Genomic DNA, 20,879 nt, shown 5'->3' with positions numbered 1-20,879 from the left:
TTTTAGTTAAATATTTCTCAGTTGCCTTATTATATTGACTGAACAGTTCTACTCAAAGAAGATTACACAGAAATATTTTATGGATTCTGAGCTTTTAAGGCTGTGGTTCTCTCTGAAGAGCAAACAGAGATATTTGAAGAATGAACAAAGAGAAAAGGCTTCTTACTTTAATTGTAGACAAATAATTTTCCTTAATACATAGTGAACAGTAAGTAAAGTCGGTTTTGGAAAGTAAGTACAAGAGTAATTCTGCAACGCTTTTTAAAAATAAAACATTCGCACTAATGCAGCTAAGGTGTTCTTGTTTGCTCCATTTAACAGCTGTTCAGCTGTATTCTCAGATGGTGTGTGTGAAGAAGTCAGTTATAAAAAATGTTGTAAGCATCTTATTAAGAAAAAAGTTGCATGATAGCCTGAGAATAAATGTTTCTTCTCTATTCATCTGTTGGCTAGGGTCCCCTCCAGATACTTGAAGGGACAAGAGCCACATTCCCAATAATATTGATTTTACCCCTCTCTTAGACCGAGACCATCATAAGGTTAAACTTATCTTTTACCTAAGTATACCCATATGTATATACTTCATTTCCATAATTAAGATGCAAAGGTCCCCATAAACAAAACCCAGAAAATGTGTGTATGTTATTGTTAAAACATTAGTTGTTGAATGAGAAATTAGAGAAACATATACAGGAAAATTCTGTAGACTCAGGAAATCTTACGTTTCTGAAAGTTTTGAAGCTATTGGGTTTCTGTACTATTCAGTTATTAGATAGCACATTCATTACATTTTTGTCAACCAAGTAAAATAGACATCATATAATTCCTTTTATTTCCTCTACTTGAGGCTGAGCTTTCAACAGAAATTAATGTTGGGTCAAGAACTTTTAAAATGTATACTTCTACCTTACCCAACAATTATTCTAGAAATATATTCCAAGTAGATAGCCTATCTTGGGTCAGGCTTCAGAAGCACCCTCTGAAGTAAGAATTCACGTGTAAGTGACTTTTTAAGAAAGTGCCCTAAGAACTACGGAGAGAAGAGGGGAAGAAGAATAGGGAATAGGAAGAATCCAAGCAAGATTTGCAGAATTAGACAAAGTCCACTATGGACACATCAGCCTGATGACACGGGGACTCTGCAGTATAAATTATGCCTCAAAGTTTGTCCTGACCTGAGGCAGAGAACTGGGCTTTCATATTCCCATATCTGCATTGGCTAAGGGTACTTCCAGCTGTTTCTTCCATGTGGGCAAAGCAGAATCAGAACCCCAAAGGCAGTTCACAGAAGAGTCCTAGGTGTCAGCAGTTCAGGCAAAGCCACTGAAGCTGGGAGAAGAGCTTTATTCACAATACGGAATACTGCACAGACATTTAAAAGTTTTAATTAATTAACAAGGATTTTTTGAACTTATTTAGGGCACTGGGAATATATTAGAAATGTAGAAATACAGAAAACAGAAAAGACAACCTACCTACATGGGGCTAACATTCTAGAGGGGAAATAAGACAAAAAAACAAAAAAGAGAAATGTAATATGTAGTAGGCAGTAAGTTATATGGAAGAAAACAGAACTAGGCATGGTTAAGAAGGACTTACAAAGGCAAAAAGTTGTATGTAAGGGAGGGGACTATATATTTTAACTTAAAAATATAATTGAAAAGGATCAACTGAGCAAAGACATGAAAGAAAGAAGTATTGCCGCATGCATATTTGGGGAAAGATTTTTTCTAGTCAGAGGAAGTAGTGCAAAGGACATATGCAGAGGGAATATGCCTGCTGTGTCTGAAGAATAGTGTGAACATTAGCCTGTCTAAGGCAGATTAAGAGCTAGGAATTCGGGCTTCCCTGGCAGCTCAGTGGTTGGGGGGTCCGCCTGCCAGTGCAGGGGACACGGGTTCGAGCCCTGGTCCAGGGGGATCCCGCGTGCCACGGAGCGGCTGAGCCCATGCGCCGCGGCTGCTGAGTCTGTGCTCTGGAGCCCGCGGGCCACAACTGCTGACCCGTGTGCCACAGCTGCTGAGCCCGCATGCCATAGCTGCTGAGGACCGCATGCCATAGCTGCTGAGGACCGCACGCCTGGAGTCTGTGCTCCGCAGCGGGAGAGGCCACCTTGGTGACGGGCCCGCGCGCCGCAGTGAGGGGTGGCCCCCTCTCGCCGCGGCTGGAGGGAGCCTGCACGCAGCAGCGAGGACCCAACACAGTCAAAACTAAATAAAAAAAAAAAAAAAAGCTAGGAATTCTAATGGTATGGTGGTAATCATCTTGCGATATATAAATCTATCAAGTCAACATGTACGCCTTAAACTTACACAATGTTATATGTCAATTATATCTCAATAAAGCTGGGGGGGGGGAAAGTAAAAATAAATTTTAAAATAAAAAAGAGATAGGGGTCCTGTAAGTGATCAAGTCAGAGAGTTAACAGAGAGCCACATCATCCAGGGCTTTGTAGGTCATAGTGAAGACTTTGGCTTGAGGAAAGTAAGAGGCCATTGGAAGGTTTTTAGATGTGTGACATGATCTGAATTACTTTTTAAAAGAATCACTTTGCATATTGAGAATAGATTATAGAGGGGCAAGGATAGAAGCAGGGAAATAAATTAGCAACTTTTGCAGTAATCCAGGCAAGTGATTAACAGTGAATTGGACCAGGACTATAGCATTGGAAATGAGTGAGAAGTACTGGATTGTTATAAATGTAGACAACAGAATTTCCTGGTGTGTTAGACAAAAGGCATGAGAAAAATTTTAAATGGAGTGCTAGGGAGGGTTTAAATTTTTGGCCTGAAAATTTGGAAGGACAGAGTGGCAATTAATTAAGATGACTTTAGTTTCAACCTAAAGAAAATAGAAAAAAAGAGTAAAGTATATCTAAAGTTAGCAGAGAAAGGAAATAATTAAAATCACAGCAGATTAAATTGGTAAACCTCAGCCATAGTAACAAGAAAAAAAGAGGAAAAACACAAATTACCAATATCAGGACTGAGAGAGGGAAATCACTACAGATTCTAGTTATTGAAATAATAAAAAGGAAATTTTGTGAACAGTTTTGTGCCAGTTAATTCAACAATTTAGATGAAATGGAAAAATTCCTTGCACACAAACTACTAAAGCTCACTCAAGAAGAAACAGATAAACTCGATAGCTCTGCATCTACCAAAAGAATTGAATTTGTAATTTAAAACCTTCCCTCAAGATAACTCCAAGACCAGGTGGCTTCATGAATGGTTTCTACCAAATATTTAAGGAAAAAATAATACTATTACAACACAAACTCTTCCAGAAAACTGAAGAGCAGAGACTACATCTCAGTTCATTCTATGAGACAGACGACCTTAACACCAAAACCAAAGAAAACTAAAGATCAAGGTACCTCATGGGCCTAAATACAAAACTCAAAATTTTAGCAAGTTGAATACAAATATACACACACACGATGATACATACGGTAGGACAGGGAAACTTCTCCCTTCTTTCTAGGTTCTTTGGCTCGTCTAATAATTAAATCGACATAAGACATAAACAAAAGAAAAACAAATTTAATTTCATATATATGGGAATTCCAAAGATATGAGGCTCTTTTATAGTCAAGGCAACTGAGTCCTATATGCCATCCTGGGCTAAGGAGAAGGGGATCGGGGTCTGGGACTTCAAAGGGAGGAAGACAACTCACGGGTATATGGGAAAAGCAAATGTTTGGTTAAAAAATAATGTATGCCATGCCACACAGATAAGTCTTTCTGGTGTAAAAAGTTATCTCTGGTAATAGCTCTCTTCCTGGTATAAGCCTGATATCTAAATTCTTTTAGGCAGTTAAGGAAGAGCTACAAAGCTCTTATTGAATCTGTTGGGCCTTGATTGTCTTCAGCTTGAAATAATCCACATGCCTAAGTGATACATTCTGTGGCAGCCCACCCTGAACCCCATCCACACTATAAGAGGTGGAAAAGCAAGCAAGCTGCCCTATAGCTTACCTACCCCTTGTGTACACTAAACTATTCCCTCTCACTTGATAATTTGAGTGTAATGAGCTTATACTGCCGGCCCGGTTTTATGAAGGGCTCACTGATGAATAGACCATGATCACTGAAGCATTCATTTACTCGGTACCATACAGCACTGCATAAACCTTGCTATGGACTGAATTGTATCCCCCCTAAAATTCATGTGTTGAAGGCCTAACCCACAATGTGACTATATTTGGAGTTAGAGCCAGTAAGTAGGTAATCAAGGTTAAATGAGGTCATAAGAGTCGGACCCTGATCCATAGGATTAGAGTCCTTGTAAGAAGAGGCACCAGAGAGCTCCAGCTTTCTCTTCCTGAGTATACTCAGAGAAAGGCCATGTGAGGGCACAGTGAGGAAGACGCCATCTGCAAGTCAGAAATAGAGCTTTCGCCAGAAAGCTAACGCTAACAGACCTTGATCTTAGACTTTCCAACCTCCAGAACTGTCAGAAAATAAATATCTGTTGTTTAAGCCACACAGTCTGTGGTATTTTGTTATCAGAGCCTAAGCAGACTAATACAAGCCTAAAATTAAGGAAGAGATCCACTATACCTCTTCCTGCTAAAGGACCCTCCCCTGTGGGATTAAAGTCTGGAGAAACTTAGAAAATTAACAAGGCACACTATTTGCCTTTAGTATTTACAGAGAGAGGCCGTACCAAAATGTCCCTATAGTGGTTATACAAATACCTTTTTAAAAATATATTTATTTATTTATTTTTGCCTGTGGTGGGTCTTCGTTGCTGCGCACAGGCTTTCTCTGGTTGTGGTGAGCGGGGCTACTCTTTGTCACAGTGCGCAGACTTCTCATTGCAGTGGCTTCTATTGTTGTGGAGCACAGGCTCTAGGCATGCGGGCTTCAGTAGTTGTGGCTCGCAGGCTCTAGAGCGCAGGCTCAGTAGTTGTGGCGCACGGGCTTAGTTGCTCCGCAGCATGTGGGATCTTCCCAGATCAGGGCTCAAACCCGGGTCCCCTGCATTGGCAGGCGGATTCTTAACCACTGCGCCACCAGAAGTCCCCAGATAGCATTTTAATAATGTATTAATATTCACCCCATGGGGGAGTTGGGATCAAGATGGCAGAGAAGTAGGACGTGGAGCTCACCTTATCCCATAAAAACATTAAAAATACATCTACAAGTGGGACGATTAGCACAGAACAACTACTGAACATCGCAGAAGACCTCAGACTCCTGAAAAGACAAGAAAACCTCCACGTAACCAGGCAGTACAAAAGGAAAAAGAAAAAGAAGGCATTCGGATGGGGCCTGCACCCTAGGGAGGCAGCTGTGAAGGAGGAAAGGTTCCTGAACCCAAGGAAGTCTCCTCACCAGCAGGGAGATCAGACTGGATGGAGGGGGAGCTTTGGAACCTAGGAGGAGAGCACAGCAACGGGTTGGGGAAGGCAAAATGGAGAGTAACCTGCACAGGTCGACTGCCCTGTGCTCCCCAGCCTGAGACACTCGTCTTTCAGCACAGGTGGGGGCTGAGCGCTGAGGCTCAGGCTTCAGAGATCCGACACATGGAAAAGACCAGGGTTGGCTCTGTGGAGAAAGTCTGAAGAGGCTGGGCTGTGGCAACTGAGGGTGTACTCAGAAGAAGTCTGGGCCCGCCTGAGAGGCAAGGCACCATTACTGGGGAGGGCACACGAGGAGACAGGCAGGACTGCCATAAGAGCTTCTTTCCCCGTGAGTGCTCCCAGGCAACAGGACACTGCCTACAGGAGCTCCAGGGGTGGGCGCGAGTCACCACCACCATCATGGGCTCCAAAGGCAGTACTGGCCACCACTATGAAACCCACAAGCAGGCGGAGGCCCTGTCCCCATTGTCCCAGGAGTGCACAGAGAGGAGCTGCCCATAGGAGACCCCTGAGCAGGCACCAGGCTCTGCCCCCGCTGTCCCAGGAGCACGCAAGGGCCATTGTAACTGCACACCCCATATCAATGGGATAATGGCCAGCACACACTGAGGAAAGAGGCAGCAAGCATCCAAACTAAAAGCAGCCCCTCAGTGCCAGATAAGAGGGCAGAATAGAAGGACTTGAGCTCACTGCCTCTCACAAAAACACCAAAATCACAACTACTGAACAACCATCGATAAAAGAGACTGGAACCTACCAAAAAAATACATTTCACATTCAAAGACAAAGAAGCCACAATGATACAGCAGGAGGGGCACTTTTGCAACATAAATCCCATACCCACTGGGTGGGTGACCCAGAAACTAGAAAATAAGTATATCACAGAGGTTCTCCCACAAGAGAGAGTCCAGAGCCCCACATCAGGCTCCCCAGCCTGAGGGTCTGGCATCAGGAAGAGGAATCCCAAAAGCATTTGGCTTTGAAGACCAGCAGGGCCTGAGTGCAGGCAGCTCCACAGTACTGGGAGAAACAGAGACTCCATTCTTGGACGGTGTACAAAGGGTTCACGTACACTAGGACCCAGCACAAAGTTGTAACTCCACAGGAGTTACTGGACTTACCTATGAGTCTTGGAGGGTCTCCTGGGGAGGTGGGAGGCAGCTGTGGCTCACTGGGGGGTGGGGGGGGCAACAACACTGGTGGCAGAGGCCCCAGAGAATATTGATTGGTGTGAGCGCTCCCAGAGGTCACCATTTTGCCATCAGGACCTGGCCCTACAGGCACCAGGCTCCAGTGCTGGAACGCCTCAGGCCAAACAACCAGCAGGAGGGGAACATAGACCCAGACATCAGCAGACAGGGTAATTAAAGCCATACTGAGCTCACAGCCACCTCAAAACACACCCTTTGACATGTCCTGCCCACTAGAGGGATAAGACCCAGCTCCACCCACCAATGGGCAGGCACCAGTCCCTCCCACCAGGAAGCATCCACAAGCCTCAGGACCAACCCCACACACCAAAGAGAAGACACCAGAAGCAAGAGGAGCTACGACCCTCCAGCCAGAGGAAAGGAGTCCACAAACACAGAAATTTAGACAAAATGAGATGGCAGAAAAATATGTTTCAGACAAAGGAAAAAGATAAAAACCCACAAGAACAACTAAATGAAGAGGAGATAGGCAATCTACCTGAAAAAGAATTTAGAGTAATGATAATAAAGATGATCCAAGACCTCAGAAAAAGAATGGAGGCACAGACCAGAAGTTACAAGAGATGTTTAATAAAGAGTTAGAAGATTTAAAGAACAAACAGAGATAAATGATGCAATAACTGGAATGAAAAATACACAAGAAGGAATCAATAGCAGAATAACTGAGGCAGAAGAACGAATAAGTGAGCTGGAAGACAGATTGGTGGAAATCACTGCCATGGAACAGAATAAAGAAAAAAAATGAAAAGAAATGAGGACAGTCTTAGAGATATCTGGGACAACATTAAATGCACCAACATTCACATTATAGGGGTCCCAGAAGGACAAGAAAGAGAGAAAGGGCCTGAGAAAATATCTGAAGAGATTACAGGCAAAAACTGCCCTAACATGAGAAAGGAAACATTCATTCAAGTCCAGGAAGCTCAGAGAGTCCCATACAGGATAAACCCAAGGAGGAACATGCCAAGACACATATTAATCAAACTGACAAAAATTAAAGACAAAAGATATTAAAAGCAACAAGGGAAGAGCAATAAACAACAAACAAGGGAACCCCCATAAGGTTATCACCTGATTTCTCAGCAGAAGCTCTGCAGGCCAGAAGGGAGTGGCATGATATATCTAAAGTGATGAAAGGGAAAAAACTACAACCGAGAATACTCTACCCAGCAAGGCTCTCATTCAGATCTGACAGGGAAGTCAATAGTTTAAAGGCAAGCAAAAGCTAAGAGAATTTAGCACCACCAAACCAGCCTTACAACAAATCCTAAAGGAACTTCTCTTGGCAGAAAAGAGGCCACAAGCAGAATCAAGAAACTTATGAATGGGGAAGCTCACAGGTAAAGTCAAACATAAAGTAAAGGTAGGAAATCATCCACACACAAATACCATATCACAACCAGCAACCATGAGAAGAGGAGAATACAAATGCAGGATACTGGAAATTCATTTGAAATTAAGAGATCAGCAAGTTAAAACAATCTGGTACATATATGAACTGATAGAGTAAGTCGCCTACATATGAACCTTCAAGTTGTGAACTTTGAAAGATGAGAACATGTGTTTACATATCCAATCACGTGACCCTCAGCAAGAAGCTGTAGCTAGATCTGGAAGAGGACAACCTCACTGAACTCCTTGCTGTGCAACATGAGGAGCTTACTAGTGAAGACCTGATGGAAGTGATTCATGACACAGGAAATGGCAAGGGGATTTTTGTTATTTGAGGAGACACTCTTAGTTTAGAGGCACAGGACCCGAACATAGAATGGTACACAAAGGTTGAAGCAGCCATTCATAAAGCAATCCAGTGCTACCATGTCATCTATGACAAGAAAAAAAGAGCTACTATCCAGACATCACTGGTTCGTTTTTTCAAGAGGGTAGAAAGAATTGAAGCCAGCAAGGAACCAGAACCTGTGCCATCAAAGTCAGGCATGAGTGAAATTGCAACTTGCCCTCCGTCTCCTATTGCTGACAATCCTTCAGCTCTACCATCTCCCACCTCCTCTCCCTCTTCCTGTCAGTAACTCTTCTTGCCTGTTCACTCAGTGCCAGCCCCTGTATGCCAGCTGTTGTACTGTACTACTGAACTTTTCAAGGTACTGCACTGTAAGATTAAAAATGTTTTTTGTGTGTGTTTGTTTTTTATGTACTATTTGTGTGAAAAGTATTATAAACCTATTACAGTACAGTACTATATAACTAGTTGTGTTCATTGGATACCTAGGCTAACTTTCTTGGACTTATGAACAAGTTGGACTTACGAATGCACTCTCAGAATGGACCTCGTTTGTATGTAGGTGGCTTACTGTATAGCAAAACCTCATGGGAACCACAAACCAAAAATCTACAATAGATACAAACACAAAAAAGAAAAAGCAATCACATCACTAAAGATAGACATCAAATCACAAGAGAAGAGAACAAAGAGGAAGGGAAGAAAAAAGACCTTCAAAGATAAATCCAAGGGACTTCCCTGGTGGTGCAGTGGTTAAGAATCCACCTGCCAATGCAGGGGACAAGGGTTTGAGCCCTGTCCAGGAAGATCACACATGCCACGGAGCAACTAAGCCCGTGCACCAAAACTACTGAGCCTGAGCTCTAGAGGCCGCAAGCCACAACTACTGAGCCCGAGTGCCTAGAGCCCACTCACCGCAACAAAGAGTAGCCCCTGCTCACCGCAACTAGAGAAAGCCCATGGGCAGCAACGAAGACCCAATGCAGCCAAAAATAAATAAATTAATTAATTAAATTTATTTTAAAAAATCCAAAACAATCAACAAAATGGCAATAAGAACATTCATTTGGATAATTAACTTAAATGTAAATTGAATAAATGCTCCAACCAAAAGACATAGACTAGCTGAATGGATACAAAAAGAAGACCCATATATGTGCAGTCTACAAGAGACCCACTTCAGACCTAGGGACACATACAGACTGAAAGTGAGGGGATGGAAAAAGGTATTCCATGTAAATGGAAATCAAAAGAAAGCTGGAGTAGCAATACTCATATCAGACAAAATAGACTTTAAAATAAAGACTCTTACAAGAGACAAAGAAGGACACTATATAATGATCAAAAGATCAATCCAATCAGAAGATATAACAATTATAAATATATATGAACCCAACATAGGAGCACCTCAATATATAAGGCAAAGGCTAACAGGCATAAAAGGAGAACTAGACAGTAGCACAATAATAGTGGGGGACTTTAATACCCCACTCTCATCAATGGACATATCATCCAGACAGAAAATCAATAAGGAAACACAGGCCTAAATGACACATTAGAACAGATGAACTTAAATGATATTTATAGAACGTTCCATCCGAAAGCAGCACAATACACTTTCTTCTCAAGTGCACATGGAACATTCTCCAAGATAGATCACATGCTGGGCCACAAATCAAGCCTCAGTAAATTTAAGGAAGTTGAAATCACATCAAGCATCTTCTCTGGCCACAACGTTATGGGGTTAGAAATCAATTACAAGAAAAAAACTGTAAAAAAACACAAACACATGGAGGCTAAATAATATGTTACTAAACAACAAATGGATCACTGAAGAAATCAAAGAGAAAATTTAAAAATACCTAGAGACAAATGAAAATGAAAGCATGACAATCCAAAACCTTTGGGACACATGAAAAGAAGTTCTAAGAGGGACGTTTACAGCAATACAATCTTACCTCAAGAAACAGGAAAAATCACAAATAAATAACCTAACCTTACACCTAAAGCAACTAGAAAAAAAGAAACAAACAAAACCCAAAGTTAGTAGGAGGAAAGAAATCATAAAGATCATAGCAGAAATAAATGAGATAGAGACAAAGAAAACAATAGCAAAGATCAATGAAACTAAAAGCTGGTTCTTTGAAAAGATAAACAAAATTGAAAACCTTTAGCCAGACTCATCAAGAAAAAGAGAGAGAGGGCTCAAATCAATAAAACTGGAAGCGAAAAAGGAGACATTACAATGGACACCACAGAAATATAAAAGATCATGAGAGACTACTACAAGCAACTATATGCTAATAAAATGGACAACCTAGAAGAAATGGACTAATTCTTAGAAAGGTACAATCTCCCAAGATTGTACCAGGAAGAAATAGAAAATATGAACAGACCAATCACAAGCACTGAAAGTGAAACTGTGATTAAAAAAACTTCCAACAAACAAAAGTCTAGGACCAGATGGCTTCACAGGTGAATTCTATCAAACATTTAGAGAAGAGTTAACATCTATCCTTCTGAAACTATTCCAAGAAGTTGCAGAAGAAGGAACACTTCCAAACTCATTCTATGAGGCCACCATCACCCTGATACCAAAAGCAGACAAGGATATCACAAAAAAAGAAAATTACAAGCCAAAATCACTGATGAAACTAGACGTAAAAATCCTCAAGAAAATACTAGCAATCCGAATCCAACAATACATTAAAAGGATGATACACCATGATCAAGTGGGATTTATCCCAGGGGTGCAAGGATTCTTCAATATCCACAAATCAATCAGTGTGATACACCACATTAACAAACTGAAGAAAAAAAGCCATATGATCATCTCAATAGATACAGAAAAAGCTTTTGAAAAAATGCAATGCCCATTTATGATAAAAGCTCTCCAGACAGGAATAGAGGGAATTTACCTCAATATAATAAAGGTCATATATGACAAACCCACAGCTAACAGCATTCTCAACAGTGAAAAGCTGAAAGCATTCCCTCTAAGATCAGGAACTAGGCAAGGATGTCCAATCTTGCCACTATCATTCAACAGAGTTTTGGAAGTCCTAGCCACAGCAATCAGAGAAGAAAAAGAAATAAAAGTAATCCAATTTGGAAAAGAAGAAGTAAAACCGTCACTGTTTGCAGATGACATACTATACATAGAAAATTCTAAAGATACTGCCAGAAAACTACTAGAGCTCATCAATAAATTTGGTAAAGTTGCAGAAAACAAAATTAATACACAGAAATCTCTTGCATTCCTACATACTAACGACAAAAGATTAGAAAGAGAAATTAAGGAAATGATCCCTTTTACAATCACATCAACAATAAAATACCTAGGAATAAACTTACCTAATGAGACATAAGACCTCTACTCTGAAAACTGTAAGACATTGATGAAGGAAATCGGAGATGACACAAACAGATGGAAGATATACCATGTTCGTGGATTGGAAGAATCAATATTGTGAAAATGACTATACTACCCAAGGCAATCTACAGATTCAGTGCAACCCCTATCAAATTACCAATCGCATTTTTCACAGAACTAGAACAAAAAAATCTTAATATTTGTATGGAGACACAAAAGACCTCAAATAGCCAAAGCAATCTTGAGAAGGAAAAATGGAGCTGGAGGAATCAAGCTCACTGACTTCAGACCGTACTACAGAGCTACAGTCATCAAAACAGTATAGTACTAGCACAAAAACAGAAATATAGATCAATGGAACAGGATAGAAATCCCAGAAGTAAACTCACGCACCTATGGTCAATTAATCTATGGCAAAGGAGGCAAGAATGTACAATGCAGAAAAGACAGTCTCTTCAATAAGTGGCACTGGGAAAACTGGACAGCTACATGTAAAAGAATGAAATTAGAACACTCTCTAACACCATACACAAAAATAAACTTGAAATGGGTCAAAGACCTAAATTTAAGACGGAACACTATAAAACTCCTAGAGCAAAACATAGGTAGAACACTCTTTGACATAAATCACAGCAATATCTTTTTTGATCCACCTCCTAAAGTAATGAAAATTAAAATAAAAAATGGGACCTAGTTAAACTTAAAAGCTTCTGCACAGCAAAGGAAACCATAAACAAAATGAAAAGACAACCCACAGAATGGGAGAAAAAATTTGCAAATGAAGCAATCAACAAGGGATTAATCTTCAAAATATACAAACAATGCATGCAGCTCAATATCAAAAAAACAAACAACCCAATCAAAATCAAAACCCCATTGAGGTATCACCTCACACTGCTCGGAATGGACTTCATCAAAAAGTCCACAAACCGTAAATGCTGGGGAGGGTGTGGAGAAAAGGGAACCCTCCTACACTGTTGGTAGGAATGTAAATGGTATAGGTACTATGGAGAACAGTATGGAGGTTCCTTCAAAAACTAAAAATAGAACTACCGTATGATCCAGCAATCCCACTCCTGGGCATATATCTGCAGAAAAACCATAGTTCAGAAGCATACATGCACCCCAATGTTCATCGCAGCACTATTTACAGTAGCCAAGACATGGAAGCAACCTAAATGTGCTTTGATAGAGGAATGGATAAAGAAGATGTGGTACATATATACAATAGAATATTACTCAGCCATAAAAAAGAATGAAATAATGCCATTTGCAGCAACATGGGTGGACCTAGAGATTATCATACTAAGTGAATTAAGTCCAACAAAGACAGATATCATATGATATCACTCATATGTGGAATCTATTTTTTTTAAAAAAAGAAAAGAAACAAATGACCTTATTTATGAAACATATTAAAAACTAATTTATGGTTACCAAACAGGAAACATGGGTGGGGAGGGATTAATCAGAAGCCTGGGATGAACACACACACATTATATAAGATAAACAACCAACAGGGACCTACTGTATAGCACTGGGAACTCTAATCAGTATTCTGTGATAACCTATATGAGAAAAGAATCTAAAAAAGAATGAATGTATGTACATGTATAACTGAATCACTTTCCTGTACACCTGAAACTAACACAACATTGTAAATCTACTATACTCCAATAAAATTTTAAAAAATTCAAACCATGGCATAATCTCTTAACTCCAGACAATTGTGTAATCTACCTGTATAGGGAATATTAACTAGGACTCCCCCATGGCCCTCCTTTGCCTTTAACTACGTGGAGGTTATGTGGTGTCTGTTTGGGATAGGGTAGTAGGAAAACAACTCTTGGTTTCAATAAACTCATCAAGCAGCACCAAAAATGAAACACTGTCCTTCCCATGCTCAGTGTCCACTTGACTCAAGATTTCCTCTGTGGAGATATCAAGGTTCGTTGACATTGTTGATGAGATGAAAAAGTGATGAAACATTCTTAAGTGGCGGCATAAATACACATATGAAGAGGTGGGTAATAATCACTTATTGTTTATTCTCTCTCTTTTTTTTTTTTTGGCCATGCCATGCAGCTTGCGGGATCTTGGTTCCCTGACCAGGGACCAGTGTAAGTGCAGAGTCCTAACCACTGGACCGCCAGGGAATTCCCACTTATTGTCTACTCTTTAACTTACTTTTTTTTCCTTCTGTTTGGAGATCCCATGACTTGCCATACCCTGGAATAACTACATCCTTCACTTCATCTTTGAATTTTTGCCACCTCAATTTTATTATTTCTGGGCACTCCCATGGAAAATCATCAAAAATGGATATGTATATTTTCTATTATTTTCGAACCTAGTGAGAGATACACTGTACACATGGTGATAGAATATGCAAAATCTGTGACTAGGACCCACCTTCTTTTTAAGTGAAAGAGTTATCCTCATGTTCAAAAGCAATGACCTCTGTGAACATCATCACACTAGCTTGCATCTGGGCTTAGTCTTATTTCCACCTTCCTACAAACATTATGGTGCTGAGTTTTCATGAAATTAAATTTTCAGACAATAAACAACTTCATATGGAAACAGTAGTTAAAAGAGATAGCCTTACAAATGAATTCCTAAATCTGATTAAACCTATTATCAACCTAGTTGGTGCCTGCAGTACGCATTCAAGGTGCTGAAATTGCTAATTGGTCTAACCTTTATAATCATAACCACTAATTTCAAATTGGCCTTCAACTCTGCCCAGCAATCCCCTAGTGCTCACTCTTCGAAATCGTTATTTCACATCTTTTCTCTTCGAACTCCTAAAGCCTCCTTAGCTTGCTTCTTAAATCATTAGGAAAAAAAGAAACAGAGGCAACTGAATGACCATTGGGTCTATGAACTTACTTGTATGGATAACCATTCTCTCTAACTTCCTTCCAATTAGAAGAGTTTTCTTATCTTTCATTAAACTCCTTTACATTTGTCTTGGATTCCACCCCTTTCTGCCTTCACAAGAACTCCTTTACTCAATTATCACCCTCAGTTTGGTCATTTCTATTCTATATATTTAGGTATGGGGAAGCATTTTTAAAGACCTAGAAGTGGAATGAATATGAGCAAATTTTCATGTAAGTCTTATCTAGATCTAATTATTTTATTCATATTTCATAACAGATTTTATCAGACAGTATTCCATTCATTATTCTAAGATACTTATGCAGCATGAAATATACATGTTTGCATAGGGTAATTATAAGATAATGCAAGAAGTTTCAAAGACTTAGATCAATCTACAGGTACTAGGAATATACATGTAAGCAGAAGCAGATAAATATTGGTAAGATAAAAGCAAGACAAATTCCTGCCCTTTGAGAATCATGGGATGGGTTCCTCCATATTGGATGTGGAATATATATCTTGACACAGTAACAGTATATTAGCATTATTTAATGAACAAGGGAAAAATCTTTAACATGAAAAATTGACAAAGTATTGATTAAAATATACACCCTGAATATTCTTTTCGCTCACTTCTGATTTCAAGCATAAAACATTAAATTTCTACTAACCACTGAGGGTTTTTACTTTTTCTTCTATTTGATATTTAGTTCTGTTTTGTTGTAAGAAAAGTATGTGTGTGTGCACGTGTGTTTAGGTGCATGTGTGTGACAGACAGAGACTTGACCTCATTGCCAATTAAAGAACATGGACATTGATTATTGAAACTGAGTCACAAACATTTTCTCTTGCTTTTTTTTCTTTCTCCCTGATGCCCGCAAAGCTCTTCTTGACTCTGATCCTCTGGCCTTTGTCAGCTTGCCTCCCCAGTGCAGGCAAAAGAGTTCACTACACCCCGCCTCCACCCCTCTCCTGCGCATGCACATGCATGCACACACACACACACACACACACACACACACACTGCTACTTATGGCTGAGTAATAAGAACCACATGGAAGAGCTGGCAAGAGAGGAATAATAAAAGGCCACCAAGTGAAGCAGTCAGTGCCCATTTTGGACCACAGAGCTGTTCTCACTGAGCAAGGATCAGAAAAACTCTAGAGATTCCCTGAATAATATCTTTCTTACCCAGAAGAACAATAAGAGTTCTTTATTTTGGGGTACCTCAGGCAACACATCTGCTCTCTTTTTCTTTCTAGGCTTTCTAAAATTTCTGCAGCCATAAACACTCATGTTCACAGTTTCCCATTTTCTACTTTGTCCAGCTAATAAAACACATCTTTGCTGGTTTGGCTTTAATGCTTCGTATTTCTTCTTTGGCTCATTAGAACAAAAGACTTTTATAGTCAAGTGTAATATTTCAGAGCTCTGGCTTTGTTAAGCATCTTCTTCATAAACACTTTGGTTTGATTGGAAGCTACACGTCAAGTTTATTTGTTATCCCAAGAGGCCAAAATTTGGCATTAATAAAGTAAAATGGATATAAGGCCTAGGAGTGCTCTAAAATATCTATTTAGAACAAGAGTCCTGGGACCTGTGGCTCTGTACATGTTCAGCAAGTTCTGAAAACTAGAGCAGAGACCATCCCACACTCGGATTTCCACAGGAGTACTGGCAGGGGCCAAAATGATAGGTGGATATGCATACGTGTTATGAGTATTGATGAACCGGGCATGCTGGAGGGCACAGGCCCAGCTCGAGGGGGCAGAGCTACTCAGCCCCAATCAATTGTTGTCATTTGGGAAACAGGCCCTGGTTGTCTTCTGTCTTAAGAGAAAGAAGAAATTTGAATTTTCTGTAAAAGTTCCTGATAAAAGAATGCCTTTTGCATTCAAATTGCTATAAGTCAGTTGAGTAGAAAGATTATCCTACTTCTTATTAACTTGATGAATACTTTCTCAATGATTAAGTAAAAATAAGTCAGTTAGAAGCACAATTGTAATGATCAAGATGGCAAAGTAGGGCTTCCCTGGTGGTGCAGTGGTTGGGAGTCTGCCTGCCAGTGCAGGGGACACGGGTTCGAGCCCTGGTCTGGGAAGATCCCACATGCCACGGAGCAACTGGGCCCGTGAGCCACAATTGCTGAGCCTGCGCGTCTGGAGCCTGTGCTCCGCAACGGGAGAGGCCGCGATGGTGAGAGGCCCGCGCACCGCGATGAAGAGTGGTCCCCACTTGCCGCAACTGGAGAAAGCCCTCGCACAGAAACGAAGACTCAACACAGTCATAAATAAATAAATAAATAAATAAATAAAAGAATGTGAATTTCTAAAAAAAAAAAAAAAGATGGCAAAGTAGTAGGATGTGAAGCTCACTCTCTCCCACAAATACAAAAATACATCTACATGTGGAATGATTCTCACAGAATATCTAACAAACGGTGGCAGAAGACCTCAGACTGCTGAAAGGGCAAGAAAATCAGGTAACTGGGTAGGAAAAAAGCAAAAAGGAAAAAAAAAAAAGCGAGAAAGGATTCGGGTCAGGACCTGCGCCCCTCGGAGGCAGCTGTGAAACAGGAAAAGTTCATGCACCGTGGGAAGCTCCCTCACCAGCAGGGAGATCAGCCGGAACAGAAGGGGAGTTTCAGAGCCTTAGAGGAGAAGGCACCATTCAGGTTGCAGCAGCCAGAGCAGAGGGAGAACTGCACAGACAGTCAGTGCCCTGGCCTGCACTCAGCCTGACACCTGCGTCCACTGGTGCTGGTGGGGGCTGGGTGCTGGAACTCGGGCTTCAGAGATCAGCTGGGGAGAGGACTGGAGTTGGCTGTGTGGAGACAAGAGACTGGGTGGTGTGGGGGGGGGGGCTGGAATCCAGTGCAACCACGGCTGAGGGTGTATGTGGAGGAAGCCTGGGCCTCCTTAGAGGCCAGTAGCTGTTGTTTGGGGTATGCACACGGGTAGGGTCAAGACCCAGACTGTAACCTTTTCCCCTGTGTGTGTGCTCACAGAGGGCAGGTCACTGCCTTCACAGGCCTCAACTGCCACGAGCCTCAACTGGCAGCAGCCCAGACCCCAGGAGTGGTCACAGGCCCCTGCTGCCTCCCACTCAAACTCCAGGAGTGGTTGACATCCACCTCCATTCCCACGTGTGTCATGGGGGCACATCTGAGCCACAGAGGACCCCAAGACCAGGCACCAGCCACCACATCTGCACACGCACTATCTATCAAAGGGATAACAACCAGCACACTCTGAGGAAAGAGGTGACAGGCATCCATACTAAAAACGGACCTCACACCAAGTATATTAAACCCACACAAGCTACACAGGGATGACACCACAGATAAATAATCCTCCAAGACCACAGTAGATAGTTGTTTCTCCTAAACTCACAGAGTAAGAGAATATAAGTAAAATGGAGACTCAGATGAACCACTGCCAGTTAAAAGACGGAGAGCATTCCCCTGAAAGAACAAGCAATAAAGCATATCTCTTACATCTAATAGACACTGATTTCAAAAAGGAGATAATGAAAATACTGAAGGAATTAAGAAAGGCTATCAACAGAAATGCAGAGTACTGTAAAAAGGAGCTAGAAACTATAAAGAGGAACAAAGAAAAATTAGAAAACTCATTTGCAGAGATGAAAGCTGAGTTAAAGGCAATGAATAATGCACAAGAATGAATAAGTGACCTGGAAGATAGAATAATGGAAATCACCCAATCAGGACAGCAGACAGAAAGCCAAATGAAAAAAAAAAAAAAAAAAAAAAAGAAAGCAATATATAAGAGACCTATTGGATAATATAAAGCGTGCCAACCTACATATAATAGATTCCAGAAGGGGAAGAAAGAAAAAAGGAGATCAAAAAATGTATTTGAAGAAATTATGGCTGAAAACTTCCCAAACCTAAAGAAGGAAACAGATATCTAGGTACAGGAAGCACAGAGGGTTCCAAACAAGATATACCCAAACAGACCTACACCAAGATATAATAAAAATGGCAAAAGTTAAAGAGAGGATTCTAAAGATAGCAAGAGAAAAACAAAGGGTTAATTACAAGGGAACCCCCATAAGGCTATCAGCTGATGTCTCTAAAGAAATGTTGCAGGCCAGAAGGGAGTGGCAAGATATATTCAAAGTCCTGAAAGGGAAAAATCTGCAACCTAGGATACTCTACCCAGCAAGATCATCATTTAGAATAGAAGAAGAGATAAAGACTTTCTCAGAAAAGCAAAAACTAAAAGAATACAGCAATACTAAACCTATCCTAAAGGAAATATTGAAAGGTCTTCTCTAAATAGAAAAGAAGTAAGAATCTATAGGCAGGACAAAATCACAATTGGAAAATAAATCACTTAAATAAGCCAGTACACAGATTTTTTTTAAAAATCAAAAAAATTCTTGAGAAGGTGATGATAACCACAATGAACAGAAAAAGGATGAACGTGAAGATGTAAAAGAGGACATCAAAGTCATAAAATGAGGGGGAGGAGAGTAAGAAAATGTAGATTTTCTTTTTTCCTAGAATGTGTTTAAGCCTGTATGACTACCAGTCTAAGGCAAGTAGTTATAAGAAGGGGTTAACATACTTGAAAAACAGGGTAACCACAAATCAAAAACATACAATAGATTCACAAAAACCAGAAAGAAAATAAGTATAATATTGATAGAAAAGAAAATAACCAAGCCACTAAAGGAAAAACAAAAAGTAAAAGGAACAAAGAAGAAATATAAAATCAATGGGAAGACAAGGTTTAACATGGCAACAAGTATATATCTATCAATAATTACCTTAAATGTCAATGGACTAAATGCTCTAATTAAAAGACACAGAGTGGCAGATTGGATTAAAAAAATAAGAGCCTATGATATGCTGCCTAAAAGAGACCCACTTTAGGGCAAAGGATACAGATTGAAAATGAGCGGATGGAAAAAGATATTTCATGCAAACAGAAATGACAAGAAAGCAGGTGTCTGAATACTCACATCAGACAAAATAAACTTTAAAACAAAGGCCATAAAGAAAGATAAAGAAGGACAAAATTAATGATAAAAGGATCAATACAAGAAGAGGATTTGAAATTCATAAACATATATGCACCTAATATAGGAGCACCCAAATACATAAAAGAAATACTAATGAACATAAAGGGAGAAACTGACAGGAATACAATAACAGTAGGAGACTTTAACACCCCACTCACATCAGTAGATCTTCCAGACAGAGAAGCAATAAGGCAACAGAGATACTAAACGATACAATAGAACAGTTAGACTTAATTGATATTTTGAGGACACTATATCCAAAAAAACCAGAATACACATTCTTTTCAAGTGCACATGGAACATTCTCTAGGATTGACCATATACAAGGGCACAAAACAAAGCTCAGCAATTTCAAGAGTACAGATATTATCTCAAGCATCTTTTCTGACCACAACAGCATGAAACTAGAAATTAACCATAGAAAAAGAAATGATTAAAAAAAAAAAAGATTACATGGAGACTAAACAACATGCTGCTGAAAAACCAATGGGTCAATGATGAAATCCAAGAGGAAATTTAAAAATACCTCGAGATAAATGACAATGAAAACACAACCATACAATATCTATGGGATGCAAAAGCAGTTATTAGAGGGAAGTTCATAGCAACACAGGCTTTACTCAAAAAATAAGAAAAATCTCAAATAAACAACCTAACCTACCACTTAAAAGAATTAGAAAAAGAAGAACAAAACAAAACCTAAAGTCAGAAGAAGGAAGGAAATAATAAAGAGAGGAAATAAATAAAATAGAGATTAAAAAAATAATAGAAAAAGTCAATAAAAGCAAGAGCTGGATCTCTGAAAGGATAAACAAGATTGACAAACCTCTGGCCAGGCTCACCAAGAAGAAAAAAGAAAGAACACACACACACACACACACAAAACAAAAAATGAAAAAGAAGGCATAACAACTGATACTGCAGAAATACAAAAAACCGTAAGGGAATACTATGAACAATTATATGCCAACAAATTCGACAACCTAGAAGAAATGGACAAGTTTCTAAAAACATAACAGCCCACCAAAACTGAATCCAGAAGAAATAGATAATTTGAACAGACTGATCACAAGAACTGAAGAACTGAAATAGAATCTGTGATTTCAATACTCCCTACAAAAAAACGTCCAGGACCAGATGGCTTCACAGGTGAATTCTATCAAACATACAAAGAAGAACATATACTGATCTTTCTCAAACTCTTCCAAAAAGTTGAAGAGGAGGGAACACTCCCAAGGACATTCTATGAAG

Source organism: Balaenoptera musculus, chromosome 13 (assembly GCF_009873245.2).
Source record: "Balaenoptera musculus isolate JJ_BM4_2016_0621 chromosome 13, mBalMus1.pri.v3, whole genome shotgun sequence".
Lineage (NCBI taxonomy): Eukaryota > Metazoa > Chordata > Mammalia > Artiodactyla > Balaenopteridae > Balaenoptera > Balaenoptera musculus.
This window is presented reverse-complemented; position numbering follows the sequence as displayed.